Raw genomic sequence first — 24057 nt, forward strand, 5'->3', positions numbered from 1 at the left:
TACAGATGCACGCCTGAGAGGGGAGAAAGATGTGGGTGTGTTCCAGAGAGAGCCCACGTCGGGTCTTTGATGTGGGGAGTGTTCTTATTCCTAAAGGCAGGAATTTTAGGGGAGGATCTGAATAGACTTATTCATTAGTTTTATGCTGATGTGCCAAAATGCTAGAAATTCCCCCGAATTCATTTATCCTGGGGTGTAGTTGGCCCAAATGGCACTAATTGGATTTTTGTTTTCTATATATCTCCCTGAGCAGGGTGACTTAAAGCTATTTACCCTCAGGTTGGGGAGAAGTGTAAACATTTACTCTTCAGTTTCCTTGGTTATAAAAAAAAAAATAAAACTTTTCAGTTTACCAGATGGCTGTAAACTGCTTGGCTGTTTAACTATCTGTCTCAGTTTCCCTATTTCACTTGTCCTTCCTGGCTAACTAACCTGTCTCAGTTCAACATGGGGTTGCTATAGCCGATTTATTCTGATACATTTCTCCCATACACAGCCTGTACTATCAGGCACTGTTTCATGAATTAGGTTTGGATTTATGGCCTGTATCAGCACCTCAGAATAAAGTTAATCAAGAACACATATGTCTTTGTTCAAGGCTGGCCTGTCCTTTCCTTTTCCTAGTAGGTATTTACATAGCTTGTTTATTCTTTCTAGTGCTGCCACAGCGGCCCCCGTGCTCCCGAGGTCTGTTTAATTCAAATCTGGCTTCTGTACTTCTACATCTTGGCATTTTGTCAGCAAAGTTCAAGTTCAGAGCCTCTTGACTCCTGCTTTTAGGTGAAGATATTTTACCCTGCTCTCTTGCCACATATGTGGCCCTGCAGACACCAGGAGTCGTGGGGTCTAGGCAGCCTGGTAATGACATTGTTTATTTACTAGTTTCGCACAAAACCAAACCAATCCCAGGCATGCCACCAAGCAGCCTTTGGGGAAATATATTCCAAAAAGCTTCACTGAAACCACTTATTTATTGACACTTGGGGACATTTAATCATTCTTCTTAGCAAGAAACATTTAGATCAAACAAGGAAAAACCCAGGCTTTCAAACACCTGGCCTTTGTCAAAAGGGTTATTGAGAAAGGAAAGCCACAAAAGAGCTGGAGGTGCCAAACTCAGGCAGCCCTTGTCACACCTCTTTGCCAGGTGACACTATCATATGGCACTGGGCATGAGCTCAGGAAAAAAGAGAACAGGAAAAGGGTTTCTCCCTCTATAGAAACTGGGTTGAAGTTACTGTTCCTTTTTATGGCTTATAGTATGTATCTTCTTTCTAAAATGTATTTTCCTTCTCCCAGTTCAGCTGACTATCCCTAAAAATACACACCACACACATCCTGTCCCATACTCTCATAACTGATTTAAATAATGCATTTTGCTAAAAATACCCAGCACCACAGATGTGACCTTCCTCGTGGACATCTGTTTGTTCTTGTGCTGGGCTGTCTGGAAGTTCAGAAGATGTGACTCAGCCTAGAGCTGTTTGTTAAACAATTTAAAAAGCTGCTATTTTCTCTGTGTGAGGATAACATGTGTAAAGTAATTAGCAGAGTGCCTGGGACAGCCCCAGTGACCAGAAATGGTGGTGGCAACAGTAATAATTCCAGTAATAACGATGGTCATTATTACTGGAATAGAGATGATGCATGTGACATTTTAAGATCCATTTATTAAAATAGGGCAAGAACCGTATGAAGTATGTTTTGAAGTGGCTTTCTTTGCCCACAGGTTAATGAAATCTCTCAGAAGGGCAAAAAGACATTCCTACATACCCTCACTTTTTTAGTACAAAAATGTCAAGGTACAGAAAAGTTGAAAGAATTGCACGTGGACCACACTAACCATGCACAATCCACAATTAACATTTTGTAACATTGGCACATATATAACCACCTCACTATCCGTCAGTCATCCTGCTTTCTAACTGCATCTTTGAGTATGTTGCAGACTTCAATTCATTGCAAACATTTCGGCATATATTTTGTTAACTATAAGTTCAGTTTTTATGTATTGTTTTCTCCTCCTCCTCCTTTTCCTCTGGTATAATTTACATACAGTGACATGCACAAATCTAAGTGTATGAGTTGGTGAGTTCTGGCAACTGCATGTATCTGTGTGACCCAACTGCCCACCGAGATGTATGGAGAGAATATGATCACCCCAGGAAAATTCCCAGGCCCCTTCCCAAACAATTAGTGTCCCCACAGTGCCTGACCCACCATGGAGTCCGTCGCTATCCTGACTTCTTTTTATCACCATAGAGTAATTTAGCTTGTTCAGAGTTTCATGTCAGTGATCTGTAAGTATGTCCTCCTTTTATGTTAGGCTTCTTTTACTCAGCATGTGTTTTAGTTTCATCCATGTCGTTGCATATATCCGTAGTTCGTCCTTCTTTGTTGCTCATTAGTATTTCATTGTAAGACTATACCGCAGTGGATCATACTGTTGGCGAACGTGTGGGTTGTCTCCAATATGGGGCTTTTATATGAGTATATATTTTGTTTCTCTGGGGTAACTACCTAGGAGTCAGATTGCAGAGCGCAGAGCTACTGCACGTCTTTCATGTCCATGCATGTTCGACTGAGCTTCTCTGGGAGCAGCGACCCCCAAGTCCACTCAACCTCACAGTATTTTATTCCCATTCAGTGGCACAGCAAGGGGCAATGACAGTCATTTTTAGGTTCGAAATGTTCTCATTACGCTTCTGCACGAAGACAGTGTATTTCTCCCGCAGTGTGTTAACATGTTAGACATGTTGGCATAGTGGTTGGTGGAAGAAGCAGCCCTTGGGACATTGTAGGTGACTCCAGCACACACATGCTGTGGATTGTAGACTGTCTGTCATTGGAAGATTATTCATCATGTGTATGGAGCAGAAAACCAAATTGAGACGCTCTTATCTTATCCATGGGCTACTGTATCATTGTTCATTTCCGCTGGTCCCTCAACCTTGTTCAGTCACATGTTGCTTTTGTCACTTCTTTCTGCCACCCTCTATTGTATCCAGTTTAAACTCTTTCCTCTGATCAGATCTCAGACGCAGTCACCTTCTATTCCTCATGCTTGGCATTACTTCACCGTAGTGGTTCTCAACCAGGGTCACGCTTGCTCCACTCTTGTCTTTGATTGTCCTGTAGTCAGGAAGGGTGCTACTAGCACACAGTGGGCCAAGGCTGCCAAACAGCCTGCAGTGCAAAAAATCATCCTCCACAAAAAAAGAATGACCTCTTCTAAACTGTCTGTAGTGCTGAAGTCTAGAAACCCTGAGTTCCAGGGAAATAGAAGGCACTAGAACAGGTTCCTTAATGTGTTTTATACTAGGAACTGCTCTATCAGTCTGTTGAAGCCTACGGACCCCTTCTCATAATAACATTTTTAAATGCATAAAATAACATATAGGACTACAAAGGAAATAGAGGAATCAGGGTTTTTTTAATTGAGACAATAATATGTGCCTCTATAAATGCATTACAGAACAGGATCTAGCAGGAGTCTAATAATTACCATAGTTATGAGCATAACAGTATCTTGAGGTCTAAAACAACTAATGCAATATGAAAATACCTGTGACTTCTACAAGACAAAGTTGCAGCAACTATTAATGATGCTGTGGTTTGATGCCTACACTCAGGATTGAAGAAAATACAAAATTTTAGTTAGAGTCTAGTAAAGAAGGAAATGTGACTTTTTCTTATTTAAGTTCACAGGAACCCTGAATTCTCTCCAGAAACCCTGTGGAGCTCCACACACCCCAACTTTTAAAAATCTCTGCATTTAAGGAGAATGCCATCTCCCTCCAAAATTATTTATCTGTACATACCCGCAACCTTTCTTCCTTCCCTCCTGATACAAGAATAGATGTCCCTCTCTCTCAGAGTTCACTTGCAGAAAACAGAAATTACATTAGCTACTTCAAACAAAATGGAATTTAATCCGTAGAATTGAATGCTTACCACATCCCTGGAAAGGCTAGGGTAGCACGCTTGATAACATGAAAACACCGGGGCACTGCCGCTCACACAACCGAAGAGGAGGGGAACTGGAAGTGACCCTTGGAAGGCCTGAGCTGCCTGCACTTAGCTGCTGAGCTGCTGGGAACGAGGCCCTAGAGTCATTCCGTGCCTACTGCAGCTGCATAAGGGAAAAAAAAAAAGGTTCGCACTCTGCCATTGACACCCACAAAGCACCTGGACACTGGGACACTGCTAACCCAGTGTCCCCAGGGGGCTGGCCTGCAGAGAAAGCAGAAGTAGCCAAAATCCAACCTCTTTCTCACTTCCTGCCTCCTTTCGCATCCAAGTCTGTATGGGAACCCTGCTGCGAGAGCGTCTGGGAAATCTTTTACCCTCTGGTCTCTGCAAAACAGGAAAATGCATAAAAGGAAGACATTGAGCACAGGGCCGCCCGATTCAGTGCCATCTCCTGTCTAAGTCTCATTAATCCTTCGTGGTTCCCTCCTCCCTGCATACTCAAGTGACCATCCTGTCTCCTTCTTCTCTCTTCAACTCCTTTTTTTTTTTCCAACTGACTCCTATCAATACATCTCAGCAACCGGAAAACTTTCCCAAGTTGACCAGACCTCCCCTTAAGCCTACCTACCTCCTCCTTCCTCGCTATCTCTCACCTTTCATGCACAGCCAGCTTCTTCTAAGGGTTATGTATGCTTAGCTTTTCTACTTCCTCACCTTTTACTGCTGGGTAACTCAGAGCAGTCTAGCTTCCATATTCACCACATCACCAAAACTGTAAGTTACCACCTTGGAGCTAAATCTTAAGACACATTTACAGCCCTCTGCATAGACCTTTGAGAGGCATTTAACATGAATTGGCCAGTCCTTACTCCCTAAAACACCTTGCCTGTTCCCATTACCACACTTACTATTCTTTGTTAATTTTTTTTTCAAATAAAAGTTTTATGTATTTATTCCTGAACCAAACTACTGGTACAGAAGCATAGAAACAAAGAAAAAATCATTTTCCCTATAAGATTTGTTTGCTCAGATAGTGGTGATGTTTTCCAATTTACATGTAAAGATGCTGTGACCTTGGTAAAGTATAAACATGGTGTCATCTCATGTGTGATTCCTTATAGACCCAGCCTGGCTCTCCTCCACTGTCTCCTTTTGGAGTTGTACCTGACTATTAGTTTTCGTCCAAATCCATGGCAGAATGGGACAATTCTTCTCTTGTTTCTTGGCCAGAATCATTTCATCCTGCAAGTCTTATGAAAGGATACAGCAAGGAATGAAATCAACCCTCTACATTTTTTTTTCCTACACCTCTTCAATTTATGAATCTACTTTGTAGTCATTTTTTTTTCCACATTAAGCAGTGTTCTTCAGAATTCAGTCTTTAACACTACATACTTGTTGTCTCTATTTCTTTAATTCAATCTCATGGCTTTCTTTATTAGGTATATTGTTGATGACTCTGAAATCTTTATATTGAACCCAAAGTTCTCTTCTAAGTTCCAGCCAATGTATACAGCTGCCAACTGAACACCTCTTGTTTGAATGTTTATTAAGCACCTTAGATACAGAATGCACCAAAGTGAAAGCTGCACCTCCTTATCCCTATCACGTAGAGATAGGGTAACCATTCATCCCTATCTACCCAAGATGCTTCCAGTTGACATCTGTGGTCCTTGTATGAAAACCTCATTTAGGTACCACTCTATGTAAATATACTTTTTAAAGAGGAGGATAAAAGAGGATATTTTTCTCTTACAATTAAAAAATTTTAAATACAACATATACTTTGCAACATACTAGAGAAAATTTAAAATGAGATCAAAATTAAAAGCAAAAGTCTGAAGCCCTGGCCAGTGTGGCTCTGTTGGTTGGAGCATCACCCTATGCACCAAAAGATCATGAATTCAATTCCCAGTCAGGGCACGTAACCCAGGTTGTGGGTTTGATCTCCAGTCAGGGCGCACACATGAAGGCAACCAATCGATGTTTCTCTGTCACATTGATGTTTCTCTCTCTCCCTCCCCCCTCCTTTCCTTCCCTCCCTCTCTAAGATCAATGAAAAAAATGTCCTTGGATGAGGATTAAAAAAAGAAAAAAGCAAAGTCTGAATATAAAAGAAGCAACCAAAAGAAGCCAGGAGGCATTAAGAAAATGTCAATATAGATAGTAGAAAAGAGTCAGCATATAGCATAAATGTGAATGGTATAAGTTCTTTATTAAGAGGCAGAGACAGAAGTTTTGGTCAGAAAAAAATAAAATCACTTGCTATTCACCCAGAATAATGTGACACAGAAAATAATCAATCAAAAGAGAGGGACACCCTGACCGGTATGGCTCAGTTGGTTGGGTGTCATTCCACAAAGTGAAAGGCCACCAGTTCAAATCCCGGTCAGGGTACATGCCTGGGTTTTGGGTTCAGTGTCCATTTGGAGCACATGCAAGAGGCATCCAATTGATTCTTTTCTCTCACATCAATGTTTCTCTCCCTCTCTTTCTCTCTCCTTTTCCCTCTCTCTGAAAATAAATACACAAAATCTTTATTAAAAAAAAAGAGAGAGAGAGACAAATAAGGCAAACAACCCACTGAGCCACACCAGTCAGGGCAAAATGTTTATTTCTTATATTTTCTATTAATCTTTTCCTTTGTGTTTCTTCCAGACTTTAGTGACTGAAAAGGTCTTATTCTTCAATTATATAAATATTCCCTTGTATTTCCCTCCAAATATTTCTTAATCTCATTTAATTTCAGAATCTAACTTTTTCCTCATAATCTGTTGTCCTAGCACCATTTATGAAGTAATTAAAGAACTTCACAGAATCTTATATGTAGAAAAACCTAAAGATTCCACACACACACAAAGTTAGAACTAATAAATGAGTTTGATAAAGTTGCAACATATAAAATCAACATACAAAATCAGTTGCATTTGTACATCCTCACAACAAGCCCCCAAAAGGCAATTTTAAAAATCTCATTTATAGTAGCATCAAAAATGATAAAACATTGAGAAATAAACTTAACCAAGGAGGTGAAAGACTTATACACTGAAAACTATAAAACACTGATGAAAAAATAAAGATAGAAATAAATAAAAAGATATGTCTATGGATCAGAAGACATAATATTGTTAAAATGTCCGTATTACCCAAGCGATCTGCAGATTCAATGCAATACCTGTCAAAATCTCAATGGCATATTTTACAAAAAAGAAAAAAGAAAAAAATCCTAAAATTCATATGGAACCACAAAAGACTGAGAATAGCTAAAGCAATCTTGAGAAAGAAAAACAAAGCTAGCGGTATCACATTTCCTAACTTTAAAATATATTACAAAGCTACAATAATTAAAACCAATGTAGTACTGGTATAAACAGAATGTAGATCAATGGAACAGAATAGAGAGCCCAGAAAACCCCAGAAATATACTCACATGTACATGATATCTTAGTTCATCCAGGCTGCTATAACAGAATATCATAAACTGGATTAAACAACAGAAATTTATTTCTCAGAGTTCTGGAGATCAGAAAGTCTAACATCAAAGTGTCAAGAGATTTGGCATCAAATGAGACCCTACTTTCTGGCTCATATAAATCTCTCTATTTGCTATAACCTCACATGGTATAGAGGTGAAGGAACCTTCTGGGGCCTCTTTTATAGGAGCACTAATCCCATTCATTACGACTCTGCGAAGGGTGTCACAAATACACAATGGGAAAAGGATAGTCTCTTCAACAAGCTGTGTTGGGAAGACTGGATATCTACATGCAAAAGAATGAAATTGGACCCTTATCTTACACCATGCACAAAAATCAACTCATAATGGATTAAAGACATAAACATAAGACCTGAAAAACCTCTTATAATGCCAAGAAGACAACAGAGCAGAAAACCTTCATGATACTGATCTTAGCAATGATGTCTTAGATATGACTACAAAAACAAAACCAATTGGAAAAACATCAAGCTAAAAAGCTTCAGCACAGCAAAGGAAGAGATCAATAGAGTGAAAAGGCAATCTATGGAATGGGAGAAAATATTTACAAGCCATATATCTGGCATGGTTAAATTCTTTGGGAGTTTTTAAAGCAAAAATAGCTCATCACTGAAGAGTACGACTTCCCTAGGATGGCAGTTTTCTTTATTAATTTTTTATTATAAATTATACATGCTATAATACATAATCTATTTAATATAGTATTTTGAACTATACAAGTTATAGACAGAAAAATAAGAAAAATAAAACGGCATTCTTAGATGAGAGAATTGTGAGCGACTGTAAAGTATGATTATGTAACTTTTGACTAGGAAAAGCATGCCCAATGTCTTTTCCCATTTTTAACTTAACCAACATTTATTGAGCTCTTTTTCCTTGTGCCAGATATTGTTGAGGGCCTGGCATAACAAAAAAGAATGAAAGAGTGTCCCTAAATCAGCCGCTGGACTCCTTGACTTGGCACCAGCAGTTCGCTACAATACATCCGGAGTGCCAAATATCAAAGGAAAGCGTTAGTGTTGGATCCACAATGCCAGCAGTGACTGTAACCTGAGATTTTACTGAACAGGATTACTGTGGTCAATGAGCGATTTGTTCCTTGACTTTTTGTGATTGACTTAACCAAATTTGTCATAGGAAATTCTCTCCTCTTAGATCTTCTGTTATTCTGAAGACCAGCTTATATGTCTGAGAAAGAGAGTCAGAGAAGGAGAGAGAGAGAGGAATCCACGGCCCCTCCAAATCGGCTCTGATCTTTGCATCTATTTTTAGAGACAGTACATCAAGACAACATTTTCAGTGTCCAACAGGTGTTAACACACATAATCCTCCTATCAACCAGATGGAATAGGTATTATTATCCTCAATTTGTGAAAAGCTCAGGGCATAGAGAAATTGTCCCTTGCCCGGCAGTCACAAAGCTTTGAAGCAGTGGGACAATCTTTATTTTTCTCTTTAACTCAAAGTGCCACACCAGCCCTCCCCATTTTACTGTTGGTATTGTTACAGGACTAGCCATGTTCTTCCCTGGCATGCGCTAGAGAGGTTGCAAGTGGCTTGCTATGCTACCCAAGATTAACGCTGACTTTAGTACAAATCTCTACCAGAGTTTGTAGCACTTTCCCTCCTTTCCCCCCATCTCGTCCTCAAGCCAGCTGAACTCACGGAGATGGCTAAATATTAACTTTTAGGTCAGCATAACCATGCGTCACAGGCCAGAGTCTAAACAACAGGGAACTTTAGCTTCTTTTTGTGCCTCTTCTCACAGCGGAAGACAGAAATGCAGCCTCATATGTTTCTCTACAGATCGGTAGACGGGTGTGCTGCCTTCTCTCGGTAGGATCAGATTGTGTCTTTGTAGATATGTAGATAATGCATATTAATTTTTATTGATCAAAACAATCAGGGGAGTTCCCCTGTTGATTATCAGCTCTCTGTGTGTTTATGTTCATAAGCCGAGACACTCGTACAAAGAAATACAAAAAAATGAACACATGCAGAGAGAGGTCAGGGGACCTTAGAAATTAGTCCAAGTCTCTCCATTTATAAAAAAAGAAAGTGAACACCCCAGATATTATTTATCAAAATCACATAGATGTTATTTCGAAACTCAGCCACAGGTTAGCTCTCCATATACTGTTGCACTTTAAATTGTTTTATAGTTTTTCATCAAAGTTATATATGTAGCAGGGTACAGTTTAAAGGACCTGCTATTTCTACAAGATTCCTTAAGAAAAAGAACAGGTCTCAGCAACCCTGCTTCTCATTTCCTCTTCCCCAGAGAGACACTTGCAATTCTTAGCCTAGCATTTACCTCCATGTACCTTAATGGCAAGTAAGTATTGCCGCCTCCTGAGTTTTTTGTGTGGGGCATACACTGTACATTGATGGTCGCCTATGGAAGATGAGACTGAGCTCTTTATTCTCCTCATTCACACCACGCACAGTCAGTCCTCATCCACACAAGGTACTTAAAATCTCAGTTTTGGTTAGAAAACTCTTCAAGGTTCACACTATTATGACTCTATATGCTATTCAGAAATGGGGTATATATTAAACCCTTTATTTCTTAACCAACACAACTTATTCCTGGAGTTAATAGTTTTCTTTTTACTTGCTTATGTATCTGTTTGCTTTTCGTGTGTGTGTGTGTTTTATGTACTTGCCATTCTTCCAGTATTGAAATATTTCCCAGCTGTCTAAATAGTCTCTCAGGATGTTCCAGGATCCTGTCAGAATCCTACCAGGTGTTATAGCGAAGATATCAACCTCATACTTTTGCAGAAGCCTCTCTCAGAGACTCCTGGCCTGCTCACCCTCTCTGCCTGGTCACACTGACCCCTCCTGTCACCACCAGCTGGAAGAATCCCTTCACTTCCCTTTTGCATTGTGCTCCTATTTCTTAGACTGCAGGTCTCCTTTTTTCTGGTTTTATTCCCTCATTTTCATGGACCACACGCTCCAGTAGCTTTTAAGGAGAGGTTCAGGGAGGTAAAAATGATCTAAGTATGTATTTGTCTCTCTAATAATATGTCTGTATCCCACCTCCTGGCTTGATTGTTAGAGGGATTAAATGGAAAGTTCTATGTTGGAAATCATCTTCATGCAAAACTTTTTTCTTTGCTTTTTCTTCAGAATTTTGGAGACACTGTCTACTTCATTATGCACTTATTCATAATATGACTGTTGGAAAGTATACCATCATTTCAATTTCCCATCCTTTATTTCCTTCTCTGGAAGTTCATTAAATATTTTTTATCCTAGTGATATGAAATTTCAGTGATATACCTCATCTTTTAAATCCATTGTGCTGGGCACTCAGTGGGCTCTTTAAATCTAGAAAATCTATCTTCCAGTTTTGATGAATTTTCTTCAGTTATTTCATTAGTATTTTCTTCTCCTTAGATGTTCTGTTTTCTTGATCTTCTTGAAATTTCTGAATTATTTCTGCTTTTCTTTCCTATGATTTATTTCTTTGTCTTTTTGCTCTAATTTCTTCAATTCAACATAGATTCTGAGGTTTCTATTTATGCTGTCACGTTTTTAATTTCTAAGAGGTCTTTTTTGTTCCCTACACGCCCTTTTTTTCTAACAGCATCATTTTCTTGCTTCAAGACATCTTGTATTTCCCTTATCTCTGAGTTTTTAATAACAATTTTGGACATTTTCTTTTTCCTTCATAGTTCTTCATCCTTCCAGATTGTTTTTGGTTTCCTTGGCTATTGGGTAGCATTGGTGTTCTTCTCACATGTAAGAGCAAGGAACTAAAAAGTGAAATTCTGAACACAAGCTTGGTGGCAGGAGGGATCCCTCATGGATGGTGACTTTTGTGATGACCAGGCTGAGCCACTTGTTAGGGAACTTCAGCGTCGGGATCTCTCAGGCCCTCCCCGCGGGTAGGTCAGGTGCCCCAGGAGGGTAGGGGCCTGGCTGCCAGCATTTGGGAGGTAGAGTTGAGGAGTCGAAAAGAAGAACCTCGTATGCCATGTCCATTTCACTTAACCTTCCTCCTATGTATATATAGCCCCTCGTGCCCAATATCGCTTGGTATTCCCCCTAATTCAGTGTCCCTGGCGTGCCCTCACCAGCGGGTCAACGTTCAGGCTGCTGCTCAGGTGGAGAAGGTGCTGTCACCGGCTGCTTGCAGGAGGGGAAAGGAGGTGGGTGTTAACTGCTTCTTACACACAGTTCAACCCCGCAACCATTCGGGCAGCGGTTCCCCAGTCTGCCTGCCGCCTTTTGAGGGCCCTACATGTAAAACGTGGGACTCACCTGTTCCACCTTCAGCCTCTTGTTCAGTTTCCTCGGGCCCTCTGAGGGAGTGGCCACCATCCACCCACTTTCTTGCTTCCAAAATGCTGTTATTGTCACTTCTGTCACTACTGTTGTTGAAAAAATATAGATGTTGCCCTGGCCATTTGGCTCAGTTGGTTCAGTTGGTTGAGCGTGTTCCTGGAAACCGGAAGGTTGTGGGTTCGGTCCCCAGTCAGGAGGACTGGTGCATATGAGAGGCAACCAGTCAATGTTTCTCTCTCACACAGATGTTTCTCTTTCTCTCTCCCTTCCTCTCTCTCTAAAATCAATAAATATATCCTCAGGTAAAGATTTTTTTAAAAGATATAGATGTATGTATATGCATATGTATACATATGCTTATATAATTACTTTAGTTTTAATGAGATTCAGGAGCAGGCCAAAATTAATGAGTATGTTCATTCCACTGTCTTTATCTGGTAGTCTACCAATACACATTTAAATAAAAGTGGACTTATCAACATATTATCACACAGAGGTCCAAGAACATGTAACTATTCATTCTAATTAGTGATGAGTGGATTCCAAAAGGAGATTTTTTTCATTGTTTATTAAAATAAATAATGTACCTGTGAAGAGAAATTTTTCATAACTCTCACTTCTTAGCATCTATCAGTTTAATGATCATTCTAGGCTTAATCAATAAATATTTATTGCTTATCTGCTTGGTCTGTGGCACTGTTGCAGATTCTACAGAGCTTACTCATCATAATATAGAAAATATTCATGATGTAATTTTAAGTAAAAAAAAAATGACTAGAAGTACATAATCACAAGTGGTATTCATTACATTTTTGCCTCATCTGCATGTCTTAAATCTTCTGCAGTGACCATATATTATTTGTGCAATAAAACAGTCACTAATGGTGACTTCGCTGACACACCTTTAGCCTTGTGTGCCTACCTGGACATGCGTCCATTCTTTGCAGTTATTGGGGTCATCACAGATTGCCACTCAATCTTCTTATAAGACTATGTTAGTCCATTCGGGCTACTCTAACAGAATACCCAGCACTGGGTGGCTGATAAACAACACATGTTTATTTCTCACAGTCTTGGAGGCTCAGAAGTCTAAGACGAAGACACAGGCATTCAGTCTCTGGTGGGAGCCAGTTTCCTGATTCATAGACATCTCTCTTTTCCCTGTGTTCTCACTTGGTGGAAGGGGTAAGGGAGCTCTCTGGGAACTCTTTTATAAGGGCACTAATCCCATCCATGAGGGCTCTACCCTTTATGACCTAATCATCTCCCAAAGCCCCTCCCCACCCAGTACCATAATATTGGGATTTTGGTGTGAACATTTGCATTTAGGAGGAACAAACACTCAGTGTATAGCAAAAACTAAAAAGGGTTATGTGCTGCATGTGTTTTTCTCCTAAGTAAACAGAAATTAATACTCTTGTGTATTATATATGAAATACTTCTGTCTTAGTTCTGGCTTCTATAACAAAGCACCACAGACCGGGTGGTTAAAACAACAAACATGTCTTTCTCGTGGTCTGGAGACCGAAGGTCTGAGGCCGGGGTTCCAACTTTGGTTCATAGTGAGGGCCATCTCCCTGGGCAGGTGCTCACATGGGCCCACCTTGGTACAGGCACATGGAGAGAGCCAGAGAGCAAGCGGGATCTCTTCCTCTTACAAGAGCATCCATCCCATCGTGACCTCATCTGAACCCATTTACCTCCCATATGCCTCACCTCCAAATACCATCACAGTGGCGATTAGGGCTTCTACATGAATTTTGGGAGGCACAGCCAAGTAGTGTTTCCCTCACAGCCAGATTAGCATATGCATCTCGAAAAGAGACCCTGACAAAGAGTAACAAGTAGAGTGAAAAGCGGTCTCCTTCTTTAAAAGACTTTGCCTGTATTAGATTATCTCTAGCAGGAAGCCAGCTGAGAACAGGAAATGCATTCTTGACATATTAGTTACGTATTGCTGCATAACAAGTTGCCCCCTAAACTCAGGTGGTTTAAAACCACAGTAAACATTTATCACCTGACATTTCCTGCAAGTCAGGAATTTGAGAGTGGCCTCCTTGGGCCTTTCTGACTTGTGATCTCTCACAAGGTTGCAGTCTGGAGTCAGCTGTGGCTTTAGTCACTGGGGCTGGGTTGGGACTGGTGGATACACTTCACAGTAGCTCAAGGTGGTTCATCCCCATGGGACTCCCTACCCTTCAGTGTCCTCATGGCATGGCCCCTGGCTTCCTCCGGAGTGAAAAACTGAAGAGGCTATGACAGAAGCTGTAATGCTTTTCCTTACCTAACCTTGACAGTCACACTTTGTGACTTTTGCCATATTCTAGCAGTCACACAGACCAGCCCTGATACAGTGTACGAAGAGCACTAGCAACACAAGGATGTGACACCAGGAGGCAAGGATCACTGGGGACAAGCTGGAACATTGGCTACCGAACTTGCTAATAAGCATTCTGCAGTAGTGTCTCTCTCTCTTTTTTTTTTTTTTTTTGAACTGCTTAGTGAAGAAGGGTTGGTTTGTTGGTCAGATGGTTTTTATAAAATGAAGGTTAAATAGATATCCTCTCCCTTAGTGTATCTAAGGCAATGACTCAGGTGATATTGAGAAGGCAAAGCAGTCATTGCCCATGGAGAGTCCTAGAAGTGTGAACGGGCAAAAGGGGTTCCAGAAGAGAGTGAGGAAGGACTCTGGGTGCTAGAAACGGGAAGGGAAAGTAAAAGATTCCAGCCTCTGATGATTCACAACATCCAGATTTAAGACAGAGTAATATAGGCAACAAATTTACAACTCCAACATTTGTTCAGTCCCAAGAAATTAAAATGGAAAATAGAAGGAGGTTGCACTTTTCAATTCTGCAAATGTCTGTATGTTTCCTCTGCGATAGGAAAAGTAATGCAGGGGAGGGAAGCTAATAGTGAATGAGCAGCTAACTGGGCTATCAACTAATTGTTTTCAATCTTTATAGTGACCCCGGGAGTAAGTGTTGTTATCCTCGTTTAATGGAACTAAAATGGAACCTAGAGGATTTATGGTCAGCCACATAACTAGTTAGTGAGGGCTGATTACCCTTAACCTTAAAATAGGTCTTCCCAGCATGTAAAATATCAAACTAAAATGGATCAAGGGTAGGTAACGGTAGCCCAGGAAAGCTTGAGGTGGATGAGAATTAGCCCTTCTCGACGTCATCCCTGCCAGGATATAATGAAAGCAAGTTTCAGGCCAAATATTCCACATATATATTTTTAATCCACATGTATTAGCAAGCAGGCACAAATTAGTACATCAATATGTTTTGTAAACTTGAAATTCCAATCCTCTATTTTTCTAAGTTCTCCTACCACCCTACAGAAAAGGCACTTAAGCCAGACCTGACAATATTCCACACACAGGTTCCTGTTACTTTCATAGGCAGCGTCAAGCACCAGAAATCACATAATCCAATGGCAGGTCATAGAAACAGGAATCCAGATTCATGTGTCAGGCCCGAGAGGGTGCACAATAGATTCTTAGTCTCTGTTCTTATAGGCCAGAGAAGCCATCTGCATACCTCAAATCCCTCAAATCATGCCTATTTCTAACATTTATTTTCCTGATTAATAGCCCACTGAGTTCACCAGTGAAAACCCATTTATGCTATTCATTAATTTATACATTAATCAGTGAAGCCGCAGTTGCATTCAGTAACCACTTCGATTTATGATCATCCCAACTAGATACTAGTTGACCACTAGTATGAATTCCTGACTACTCCTGGAGTTTCATACACTAAACATGTATGTCACGCTGTTTATGATGAAGTGAGTTATAGAGTAAAGGAAACCCGTCCAGTCGAACCCAGAGAGTGGATGCAGCAGGGCTGAGCTGAAGGCTGACAGCTGCCATCACTCTGAAGTCCAGGGCCATGGTGTTTATGTTTAGTCATCATCAAATTGCTTCGTGTGTTGGATTTAGCTCTTTAATTAGATTATTAACATTCTTGGAGAGAGTGAGTCATTTACTTTTTAACTTTTCCCATAATGGCTAGCACAGTGCTAGGTATATGTAGGTACATAGAGATGTATAATAAATACTTTTAAGTTATTAAAATTTATAGCCATTTTTTACAAAATATTTGGGCCTGAGAGTTTTGTATTTGCTTTGAACTTCTAATATGCCTCAATGAACTAATGACATTAAAAAACTGCATAGCTCACTTGGAATGATTCATTGCAATTGGCAGTGAGTGATAGAAATGGTATACATTTTATATAGTTGGGGATTTCTTTTTTTTTATGTCAATTCACAGCCTTGCTCCTAACATGTACTAAGCTTCATCAGGAAATAAGCATGAGTATGAACCATAATAATCCAATATAAATAGTGATATTTGCTTCATTTCAGAATGTTTAAAATTGAGTGTTTCCATTTCCACCAATTTTAATTATGTTAAGCGTCAACTTTAGGAAGTGAGCAGTGGGTTTGTTTTTACTCCAGGTAGTGCTTGTATGCTAATAGCTGAAAAGCACTGCAGTGTGGAACCCTGAGGAGCTTTGACTAAAGGGATTTCAGGTTCCCATTCACTTCCTCAGTAAGGAAAGGTATACAGCTCCTTCTATTTAATATGTAATCACTGTGCCTGGTCAGCGGTTAGTGCTGAGTGTTTGGTTTTGTTAAGCAATAGCCCTCAGCCACACAGCCAGCCTGCAGCCACACCCCAGCCAGAAGGGCTCAGGGCTGGGCTTTCTGTTTGGTTTTTAACCATTGCACAACTGTGTAAAGTTCTGAGAACCTGCTAGGATTTTGGTCTTGGGATGTAAGCTTTTGGGGCATCTCCTTGGGGAAAAGAAAGAAGAACCAACAGAACAGCTCCAGTGTAGGTCCGATGACGTCACAAGCCTGTGGTGAGGTAAGAAAATGCTTCAGAAAAAATACAAAGAAAAAGCTTAGTTCCTCCTGCAATTTCAGAGAGAGAGAGAAAGGAGCCCATATTGATTCACCATAGGGATTTTCTAGGCAGGAAATCCAGTCACTATAGCCCAGGAGAGGAAGGACTTGCGATTGAATTAGAAAGACTGATGATACTGTAAGTTTACTTTGCATTCCTTTCCAAACTCAGACAGACCTTTATAGCAATGTGTATTCAAATTTGAAAATACTATAGTTTAAGGAACTGTTCTTATGAACAGTTCTAGCCCTAGTGTATATTACGTAAACTCCACCAGGAGAGAAAAACTGCTTTGTTCCAGCGTAAGTTTGCTCAAAGGCGTGTACACATACACACACACACTTTATTATTACTTTTAAAACTTCACGTTAGCTAACCTGGTTTACTGTTCATGGTTTGCGATTTTCAATGTGACAACTAGTCATATTTGCTTTATCATATTTTGTGTTATTTTTTTCAATTTAGGATGTTTCCTGCCCAGAAATCTTGCTTGGGTTTTTATGAAACATGAATTGCAACTAGAACTCAAATCTCAGATTTGAATGACACTAAATTTAACAGTGTTACCTAAAGTCCTTGTATTTTCATATGTTTCTAGGCTAAATTCTGTGCTTTCCCCAGAAACACATCAAATTGTCTTCTATAATGTGCTACAAAAATATACTTACGATGATCTAGGTACTTTAGAGCCGATAGTTCTTTTAATATTTCTAGCTTTAAGATGCATATGTATTTCCTCCCTTTTATTTTCTCCCTAGCGATATATAATTGCATATTATTGATGCTATAAATATCTTACAACATAAGGCTAGGCTGACTCCTCATGGCTCTGTTATACCGTCTGCACTTGAAATGCTTACTATTTGCCGAAATTGCCTATGGCTTGACAATTAATCTTTGGTGTTCCTGAAATCCAGAATAAGGAATAGCATATACAAATGTATATAAAGTAAAAGGACAAGTGAGGTCTTAAAATCTCTGACTTCCTAGAGATTTGATATAGTTAATAACTACCATGAGCAAGCTGCGGTTCTTTTTTATTTTTGGAGGAAAATACAATCTCCAAAGGGGAAAATGGATCAATTCAGCCTGTTTACCTGATCATTTAGCAGACAGGAGAAATCTGGCCTCCGCTTGGTGTTCTCTCTCTGTGCCCCTCCCCCAGCTAACCTTGGGTTGATTTGAAAGGAGGGGAGAATGCAATGTGCTGCGTGCAACAGCTGCCATTAGGTGTGTACCCCGACAGCGTGCTGGACACAGTCCATGGGCTGAATTCTTTAGTTCATTTAATACCATTAAGCCTGTGAGATAGGTATGATGACCCCTGTTCTGCATATTAAAAAATAATGTAAGCCTTTCTGTATTGTTTAACATTGTTCTTTTTATTTTTTATTTTTATGTATATTTTATTGATTATGCTATTACAGTTGTCCCATTTTTTGTATTCCCTTTATTCCCCTCTGCCCTGCACCCCCCCAGCACCCCCCCCACCTTAGTTCCTGTCCATGGGTCGTACATATAAGTTCTTTGGCTTCTCCATTTTCTAGTCTATTCTTAACCTCCCCCTGTCTATTTTGCACCTACCATTTATGCTTCTTATTCCCTATACCTTTCCCCTCATTCTCCCCCTCCCCTTCCCTGCTGATAACCCTCCATGTGATCTCCATTTGTGTGATTCTGTTCCTGTTCTAGTTGTTTGCTTAGTTTGTTTTTGTTTTTGTTTAGGTTCAGTTATTGATAGTTGTGAGTTTGTTGTCATTTTACTATTCATAGTTTTGATCTTTTTCTTTTTCTTAGATAAGTCCCTTTAACATTTCATGTAATAAAGACTTGGTGATGATGAACTTCTTTAACCTAACTTTATCTGGGAAGCACTTTATCTACCCTTTTATTCTAAATGATAGCTTTGCTGGATAGAGTAATCTTGGATGTAGGTCCTTTTCTTTCATGACTTTGAATACTTCTTTCCAGCCCTTTCTTGCCTGAAAGGTTTCTTTTGAGAAATCAGCTGACAGTCTTATGGAAAGTCCTTTGTAGGTAGCTGTCTCATTTTCTCTTGCTGCTTTTAATATTCTCATCTTTAATCTTGGGTAATATAATTATGATTTGCCTTGGTGTGTCCTTCCTTGGGTCCAACTTCTTTGGGACTCCCTGAGCTTCCTGGATCTCCTGGAAGTCTATTTCCTTCTCCAGATTGGGGAAGTTCTCCCTTGTTATTTTTTCAAATAAGTTTTCAATTTCTCACTCTTCCTCTTCTCCTTCTGGCCCCACTATGATTTGGATGTTGGATCGTTTAAAGTTGTCCCAGAGATTCCCAAGTCTCTCCTCAGTTTTTTGAATTCTCGTTTCTTAATTCTGTTCTGGTTCAATGCTTATCCGTTCCTTCTGCTGCCAATTGTTGATTTGAGTCCTGGTTTCCTTCCCTTTGCTGTTGGTTCCCTGTATATTTTTCTTTATTTCAGTTTGCATGGCCTTTGCCTTTTCCTCCATTTTGCGACCATACTCAACCAATTCAGTGAACATCCAGATTACCAGTGTTTTAAACTCTGCATCTGATAGGCTGGCTATCTGTTTCTTGCTTAGTTCGATTTTTAGAGCTTTGATCTGTTCTTTCATTTGGGCCATATTTCTTTGGCTCATGTGCTTTGGAAATCGTTGGAAGGGGTAGAGCCTTAAGTATTCGCCAGGGCAGGGTAACCCAGGTCACTGTGTTGTGATGCTGTCTGTCGGGGAGGGGTCCAAGTGATAACAAGGCTGCTTGCTCAGCTCTCAGCCAGCTTTCAGTCACTTCCCCTGCTACCCACAAGCAAAACGGGCCCTTCTGGTGCTGATTCCCAGATGGGTGGGCTTGTGTACATTCTGGGACCCTGTGGGTCTCTCCAACAAACTCTCCTGTGAGGCTCAGAGTTTCTCCTGCTGCCACAACCCCCACAGATTTTTACAGCCAGAGGTTTTGAGGCTTTCTTTTCCTGCTCTGGAATGCTGGATTGCACAGCCCGTCTTGCTTCCCAGCTGTTCCCCCATTTATCCGCACACAAACGTGGGACCACCTGGTCGGCCAGCCGCTGCCTTGCTCTCCGCCCTGGCTGCCCTTCTCTGCCCCTCCTACTGGTCTGATGAATGTGTCTTCTTTAACTCCTTGGTTGTCAGACTGCCATACAGTTTGACTTTCTGGCAGTTCTGGTTATTTTTTGTTTTTAAATTTGTTGTTGTCCTTTTGGTTGTGTGCAGAGGCAAAGTGTATCTGCCTATGCATCCATCTTGGCCGGAAGTCTAACATTCTTTTTTTTTAATGTGTGCTTTAAAAAAAATTAAAAGAGATGGTGTAGAAAGGATTTAAAGGGTCCTGGAATCCCAGAAGTAATGATAAATATTCTAGGGCAACTTATTTTTGAAAGTATCAAAAACTCTAAAAGATTTTGCCTTTTATCCAAACAAAATGCTCCCTGAAATTGTCTGTGCCGATTTCACAGGTGGCAAAGTAATCTTCCTAAATTCTAGTCCATGATGCAGACATAAAAATATTTACTGTTGGAGGTTACCTTTTGGGTCAGTGCTAAAACACTTCAGTTACAAATTTGCCTCCTTTCTTCTATTTTTCTTTTCTTTCTCTTTCTTTCTTTCTCTCTCTCTTTCTTTCTTTCCTTTCTTTCCTGAGAAGAGATGAAAAGAGTGATCCTTGAAAGCCAGATAACAATCTTCCATATACTCAAGAATTCTGACTGTGACTGAACTTGTTCTCGAACATGCTCTTTAGTTAGTCACATTGGAAAATTGCTTCTCTGTTGGAGAGGAGGCATCTCATCTGACTGACCCCTATGTATACAAAAAAGGAACCTTTCATAGTAATTCTGCCATCATCTTAGTGATAAACAGTTATTCCACATCTGCTGTATTTGAGGCATTATTCTGTTATTCTAGAAGCTTTGCTACATTGTCTATAACTTATGACAGCCCTAGAAAAAGTATTGGCCCTATTCTACAGGCGAGGAAACAGGATCGCCTCCAAGTCACATGACTATGCTGAAGTCATTTTTTTCTTCTCACTAACTGTTAACACTCCACTGGGACTTGATGCCAGACATCCCACCCCTGGAAACTGATTAACTCATAACAGGGGAAGTTGGGCTACAAGGTCACTTAATTGGAGGTTAGTGGTGTGTGGCTAAGGGAAAATTGTCTGGGAAACGCATTTGCCCTTCAGACTCAGAACCCTGAAACCTTGTGCTGGAGCCCACCAGGGCCGACCAGGGACTTTTGGAATTTTGCAAGGTGATATTAAAAAATTAAATTCTATTAAAGTATAAGTATATTAGTATATTAAAGTATAAGCAAAGTATATTAAAAACAAAGTTAATAAATACTCAAAACTCATTATTTCCTATTTAGTTTTCTATGTTTTTTTTTTGACATTTGTTGTATCTGTATGATAGAAATACTGTATAATGTAGAAATACCTCTTTTCAATTTTGCGTTCAGTGACTTGAGAATACAAGCTTGAAATTGGCCATGACAGGAGCATTTACACCACGGAAATTGGCAAATGCTATAAATCAGGTTCAACTAAATGTTGTGTTGCTTGACTACACTTAAGAATATGGTGAAGAAAACATTAATGAAAATTAAATAAAAGTTTGCTGTCTTTAGCCATGACATGAGAATAACACACACAAAAAACATCCTGAGGAAATTTTTCTCCCTGTATTCAAAAACTGTTATCTACTTCAGCAAAGAGTGTGCTCATGTCAGTAACAAGTGAAATTCCAACATTTGTGCTCATTGTTTCACTCTCATCTAACTACTTAATATAAATGAAATATCAACTGACATTCATGTCAGAACTATATTTGTTTCATTAGTTACAACTGTAGATTGACTATGGGTAAAAAAGTCTCTAAAAACTCAGTTAAAGCATCCTGTGAAAATCAATTTGTCAAAATGGAATTTATAATAAAAAGAAAGTATTGTTCACTTTTATTTGTAAACTGTGTACTACACATCCTTGATTTATAACAATAAACATTTTTGTTTCTGTAGAGCCAGGTGCTAAACATTTGCTAGCATACCACTGCCTGTGAAGTATGACTTGTCTGCAAACTTTTCACCTGCCAGAACTGCAGAGTCAAATCCATGCCTTACCCAAAACATTGGCACCATTTTTGGATATAGTTGAAATACGAACATAGATACTTATCTCACTGTCTAAAAAAAGAAAATCAAAAAACATGCCAACTTCTAATGGTGTTGAATTTTCTGTATTATTAGTCCACCAGCAAGAAAGAATACTGTCAAGAAGTCTTTAAACTACCCAAAAGCAGGTTACAGATAAGTTTCTCCTGAAATGCCATACATTTTGTTGCCATATGTACATGTACCTTTTTGTTCCTAATGAAGGTTATATAGTACATTTCCAGCTATCTCTGGCTTAAGCAGTAGGATTTTTTCCCTCCAAACAATAGTAATTAATACACTTTATGTGTTAGTATATCAAGCTAAGGAAACATTAGGGATTGAAAATTTGGGAATTTAAACTGGTCTCATATTTTCTTAGTTGAGTGAATTAAAAAGTACGTTAAGAGCTTATCAATTTCTGGTTTTGTTTTACTTCTACCCTGTACCACTCTCTAGAAATACTCTGATCTGTGGATTGTCACGCACTTTTTTATATGCTTAGTCATTACTTCTACTTTAATTGGTTTTGGACTGTTTTCTATTGTACAACACTGTTTCCGCATTACATTCCACACTGCAGAAGGTGAGGCTTTTCTGTTGATTTTAGCTTATAAATTAGCAAACTTTCCATGACCAAATTTTTTACTTTCTCTGAGCAAATTTTAATACACAAAATTTTGAGAACTGCCCTCCTTTCCATCTTACTCTGGTGTACATCTAATATTTTTTAATGGAAAAAAAATAATGGTCAAATTAATGAATGAGTGAATGACAGAAGGGAGAGAGGGAAGGGAGGGAGGGAGGGAGGAAAGAAAGAAGGCAGGCAAGCAACTAGGGGCCCTTTCAACGTTTTCTGGAAAACCGCTTATGTAGGATTAGGGGTACTTGAGTGGAAGAGATGAAAATAATAACTGGGAAAGTTATTTTAGTCTCAGGTTTGAACCTAATTGAGACAAATCACATCTGCAGAGTGTCCAGTTCCCTGAGAAAAATGGACGGATTGGCAAGTAATGGTGGGAATCACTTACAAGGCACATTTTCCTGGTGATGATTAGGCAGAATTTTTTTTTTTTTTCTGGTTTTGACATTAAGCACATGTCAGGTTGTCTAGGTTGTCTGTTTTCTTGAGATGTCTATTTTATCTCACTTGTCAGAAGTGATGCTAAAAGGAAACCCTGATGAAGTTTTTAGTCTCTTGGGATCTTTCTGTGCTTAGAGGGGAAAAATTGTTTTTTCCTTTTTTTTTTTTCAGTGACATTTAAAGAGGCAAGATGAGACAGGTAGTCCATACAGAAGCAGCAGCTTTTTGCTGTTTATAACTTTTGAAAGTTGCTGCTCCAGGAAACATACAATTTAAATCCAAGGCCATTGGCTGCAGTTGGATAGGAATAAATAGATAATACTTTCCCTAGAGGCTGGATACCCAACAATGAATATACAAAACCCACGTCTGGGGACGTCCTAGGAGTTCAGCTTGGCCACAGCTGGGGCCTTGGCCAGAGCCAGGTGTCTTCTTAACCCTGAAGCCATTCTTTGAACTCTACTGTTTGTTTTAATTTTATTTTTCAATTACAACTTGCTTACATGCAATATTGTTTCATAGTAGTTTCAGGTATATAGCATAGTGGTCAAACAATCATACTTTACAAAGTGTTCCCCCGGTATTTCCAATACCCATCTGGCACCACCCATACTTACAATATTATTAACTATATTCTCTATACTGTATTTTACGTCCCCGTGACCATCTCGTAACTTCCAATTTGCGCTTCTCATTCCCTCCACACTTTTCACCCGGGCCCCAGCCGCCCTGCCCTCTGGCAACCGTCAGTCTGTTCTTTAATCAGACTCCACTGTTTTGAATCTAAGAGTATGAGGTCAGATGTTTAGGCTCAGGTAACAAATATTTACTGAGCACCTACACTGGTTGAACACTAAATAGCTTCTTAAGGAATTTATGTTCCTGCGTGGAACAGCCAGAAATGGGTGGAAGTCCTTTTATTTATTCAGCTAAAATTGATGGAATTAAGAGGTAGGAGAGGGGCCTCATTGCCACCACTTGATGGGTAAGGAAGCTGGTTTCCTTGGCAGGAGTGACTTTGCCAGGTCCACAGTGGCGGGTGGCAGTGCCAAGACAGAAGCCACACATGTCCTCAGATTTGGGGTCCCAGGCAGTCGAGTGTGGCAGCCCCAGGG

At 39.8% G+C, this 24057-nt stretch overlaps 1 protein-coding gene across 6 annotated transcripts in view; it reads left to right on the top strand.

Annotated features, from left to right (window-relative positions):
• CUNH4orf19 (chromosome unknown C4orf19 homolog) overlaps positions 1–24057 on the top strand; it is an 83470-nt gene that overhangs the window by 25669 nt on the left and 33744 nt on the right. For 2 of the 6 annotated variants that reach the window (XM_054582028.1, XM_054582027.1), the window contains exon 1: positions 16541–16650. The exons of 2 other annotated variants lie outside the window; for them this stretch is intronic. The gene's annotated coding sequence lies outside the window, so the exon portion shown is untranslated. Of the gene's footprint in view, positions 1–9230; positions 9305–16540; positions 16651–16771; positions 16828–24057 lie in introns of those variants that run through there. 2 more of the 6 variants (XM_054582030.1, XM_054582031.1) reach the window with 2 other exon arrangements.

This window comes from Pteronotus mesoamericanus, unplaced genomic scaffold (genome assembly GCF_021234165.1).
Source record: "Pteronotus mesoamericanus isolate MK-2021 breed Mesoamerican mustached bat unplaced genomic scaffold, CSHL_Meso_final contig_68, whole genome shotgun sequence".
Lineage (NCBI taxonomy): Eukaryota > Metazoa > Chordata > Mammalia > Chiroptera > Mormoopidae > Pteronotus > Pteronotus mesoamericanus.